General features: G+C 45.6%; 1 pseudogene; it reads right to left on the bottom strand.

The window, feature by feature from the left end:
- Nucleotides 1–1,000: 1,000 nt before the first annotated feature.
- On the bottom strand, nt 1,001–1,833 carry LOC133758649 (interleukin enhancer-binding factor 2-like; annotated as a pseudogene).
- Nucleotides 1,834–4,315: the final 2,482 nt, after the last annotated feature.

Genomic DNA, 4,315 nt, shown 5'->3' with positions numbered 1-4,315 from the left:
TGCCCCTCCTGGTCTCCCATGCGGGTGCAGGGCCCAAGGACCTGGGCCATCCTCCACTGCACTCCCGGGCCACAGCAGAGAGCTGGCCTGGAAGAGGGGCAACCGGGACAGAATCTGGTGCCCCAACTGGGACTAGAACCTGGTGTGCCAGCGCTGCAGGTGGAGGATTAGCCTACTGAGCCACGACACCGGCTCCATTTTGTTTTGTCTCCATATTTTTGATGCCAGCCACCACAGGAGCAAAGAATTTTTATATATATATAGATATAGGTATATCTTTTAAGGATATTTATTTATTAGTTTGAAAGAGTTACAGAGAGTGAGAGAGAGGGAGAGGGAGAGGGAGAGGGAGAGGTAAAGAGCAAACTTCCATCTGCTGGTTCACTCTCCAAGTGGCTGCAATGGTCGGACTTGTGCCGATCTGAAGTCAGGAGCCAGGAGCTTCTTCCGGGTCTCCTACTTGGGTGCAGAGGCCCAAACACTTGAGCCATCTTCCACTGCTTTCCCAGGCCATAGCAGAGAGCTGGATCGGAAGTGGAGCAGCTGGCTCCATATGGGATACTGGCACTGCAGGGAGTGGCTTTATCTGCTATGTCACAGTGCCAGCTCCATGAGAATATCTATCTATCTATCTATCTATCTATCTATCTATCTATCTATCTATTTTTTTTTACTAGAAAGTACTTTAATCGTTTTTCTTAGAAAAAAAATTCCCAGACAATAACAGTTCACAACATTTCAACAAAGGTACTGGTTCAGAGGGGTTTCAGGAGTTGGGGACTCTAAGTACTAGGAGGAAATGTTGGTATCCTGCTTTATTACGGATGGATGGCACAGGTCATTAATGGAACACTTCTGCCTGCTAAGCCAATATCAAACCCCAGTGGAATGGCATTTCCTTCTCCTTCTGGCTGGCTCCCCTATCCCACAGAACCCCACGATGGAGCCCAGCCATGGCTAGCGGAGGCCCCAGTCTTCGGGCTGGGTAGGAGAGGGCAGGTCACTCCTGAGTCTCCATGCTTTCCTCTTCCTCTCCTTGAGGTGGTTCTTCGGTGTTCTCCTCCTGTTCCTCGCCTTCCTTCTTCTCTGGTGGCATCTCGTAAGCCTCTTCTGAAGGAGTCACTATCACTCTGTCCCAGGTAGACATTTCAGAAGCAAGATAGCTGGAGTCCCCCTCCTGGCCGAGGATCTTCCTAGAGTCCCCGTGCGAGAGGATTCGCACCAGAGTCTGAGCTGTGTAGCACACCGTGTCCTGCTGCTCCAGGGTCACGACCGTGTGCACTCTGAAGTTGCCACTCTCACAGGGGCCAGTGATACCCACGGAACCTGGAAGGAACAGTCCTGCAGCCAGGATCTGCAAGCCTCGCCTGTATGCCACGTTTAGGGCCAGAGGCTGTCTCATGGGGTTGTTCATCACGGCGTAGTGCCCAAGCAGATCAAGGATGCAGGGTGTGAGGGGCTCAAAGCCAGGAAAACGAATCCTCAAGTCCTTCAGCAGTCTAATGAGAACTTTGTGGACTGAGAGGCATTTTCCTCAAACCAGAGGGCGTGTCGGATGGCTGCTAAGGCACTCTGCAACACCTTGATATCCAAGTGGAATTCTGGGTCCAGTTTTCGGAGATTAGGCAGCACTGTTGTAGTCAGAATCTTCACCGTGGAATCCGAAGAACTGATTTCAAAGCCAGTTTCATTGGTCAGCACGGTCAAAACTTCCGAAGGATTCTGTGCTCTCAGGCTTTCCACGACTTTGTTCCCCAGGGCAGCAACAGCTTCCAATGTTGTCAGGATCTTGAATATCATCACCAGGTCAGCCACATTGTGTCCTGCAGTCATTGTTCCCTTCTTATAAGATCCTGCCTGCTGGAGGAGCGGCAAGATGGCGGAATAGGAAGGGAGCACATTGATAGTTCGTCAAGACACACGTTAATATAAGTGGAGATACTGCAGGGTCAAGGAAGAGTAGGGGATGAAACAGCAGAGGAAACTCTTCCGGAACTAGTGATTCACAGTGGACCTGCGTGGAGAGCGTGGGAGCCCAAGTTCGGGACACCAGCGGCAGACTCAACGCACCAGCGCTGGAACGCGAGGTGAGCCGAACCTCCATAGCCCGAGACACCAGCGGGCAAGCAGAAAGAGGAGACTAGAGGGAACAAGGCTTGAAACTCCGTGGGGAAAAGTTCACCAGGCTAACTAGAAGAGAGAGAGGAAAAAAAAAAAAAAGTGACCGATACGGACACGAGTTTCTCTCTCTCCGCTCACCTCTCAAAGGCGAGCAAGACAAAGAGCAGGCGCCATTTTGGACATACGTCATAAGCAGGGCGACCTCAGGTCTGCACCGGCCCTGAGCCTAGCAGAAAAACCTGACTCTGGGGGGAGGGGTGAAATAACAGGAGATTAGCATCTAACTTGGCAACCCAGTGGGAGACTGCAGGAGAATTGGAGCCCACACTGAGGGCAGCAGAGATTCCCTGTGTGGTCCTTGGGAAAGAGCTTCTAATCTCTGGCTCCTGTGGGTATATCATTCGCCTGCTAACTACCTCCAAGTACGTTCAGCTGTGTGGAATTACTTCCCTTTTGAATAAAAAAAAAAAAAAAAAGAAAGAGAGATTTACCACACCTAACCTGGGAATGTCATCTTTGACACACCCTCAGCCCTGAGGAACCAAACACAGCTCTCAGTCCACACTCATCTCAAGCCTCTAAGGCTCCACCGAAAGCAGACAGTCCACTTAATATAGAGCCATAGTGTAACAAGAAAAAACACCACAGTGAAGAAACCAAATATCTCCAACATGCCAAACAACAAATGCAAAAATCGAGGTAACAAGAACAAGGAAGACACTATGACGCCCCCAAATGAAAAAGACACCCCAATGCAAGATTATGAAGATGATGAGATAGAAGAAATGCAAGAAGCAGATCTCAAAAAATTGATAAGAACATTAAGAAGTTCTCAAAAACAAATTCTTGAACTACAGAAATCCTTCATGGACAAGATAGAAAATCTCTCTCGAGAAAGTGAAATATTAAGGAGGAATCAAAATGAAATGAAACAACTAGTGGAACAAGAAACTCTGATAGTGACGAGAAATCATAATGAAATGAAGAATTCAATAGATCAAATGACAAACACATTAGAGAGCCTTAAAAACAGAATGGGCGAAGCAGAAGAGAGAATATCGGACTTAGAAGACAGAGAACAGGAAAGGAAACAGGCAAACCAAAGAAAAGAAGAAGAAATTAGAAATCTAAAAAATATTGTCGGGAATCTACAGGATACTATTAAAAAACCCAACATTCGGGTTCTAGGAGTTCCTGAAGGCATGGAGAGGGAGAAAGGATTAGAAGGCATTTTCAGTGAGATACTAGCAGAAAATTTCCCAGGTTTGGAGAAGGACAGAGGCATCTTAGTACAGGAAGCTTATAGAACCCCTAATAAACATGACCAAAAGAGATCCTCACCACGACATGTTGTAATCAAACTCACCACAGTGAAACATAAAGAAAAGATCCTAAAATGTGCAAGAGAGAAACGTCAGATTACTCTCAGAGGATCTCCAGTTAGACTCACAGCTGACTTCTCATCAGAAACCCTACAAGCTAGAAGGGAATGGCGAGACATAGCCCAGGTACTAAGAGAGAAAAACTGCCAGCCCAGAATATTATATCCTGCAAAGCTCTCATTTGTGAATGAAGGTGAAATTAAGACTTTTCATAGCAAACAGAAACTGAAAGAATTTGTTGCCACTCATCCTGCCCTGCAAAAGATACTTAAAGATGTGTTACACACAGAAACACAGAAACATGGTCACCAATATGAAAGAAGGTAAAGGAAGGAAACCTCACAGCAAAAGATCACAGGAAGCTCAATTTCTCTTTGACATAGAATTAAACTCTGATGCTCTGTTAAAGCAATGTGTTAAAGTAATCTATTATGTTGTCTTGATGTCTGTTAAATTCTAATTGTTCAAAAACAGCTGAATTTTTATTAAGAGCTATGGGTTATGTAAATATGTGCTTATTTTCAAAGATTTGAATAATCACCTTGTAACAAGATCAAATTTGGTCTATGAGTTTATAATTTTAAACATGGCGACTTAAAGTCTTTTGTCATCCACAGTTATATATGATGTGTTGCTCATAAAACTAAAGCGTTGTTGGTTCTGTGTGTAGCTGTCCTCCTATAGGTTCCTATGGACTTTTTCCAGCCACTTCCATTGTATTCAGTACTTTGGGATGGCTCTGTAAACAGATGAAGCCAATAATGTATAAACAGTACCAACTGAGAGAAAGTATGGTTAACTGAGGTTACTAA

This window comes from Lepus europaeus, chromosome 4, assembly GCF_033115175.1.
Source record: "Lepus europaeus isolate LE1 chromosome 4, mLepTim1.pri, whole genome shotgun sequence".
NCBI classification, from domain to species: domain Eukaryota; kingdom Metazoa; phylum Chordata; class Mammalia; order Lagomorpha; family Leporidae; genus Lepus; species Lepus europaeus.
Note: the sequence above shows the minus strand (reverse complement) of the source record. Positions and strands in the feature narration are given on the sequence as shown.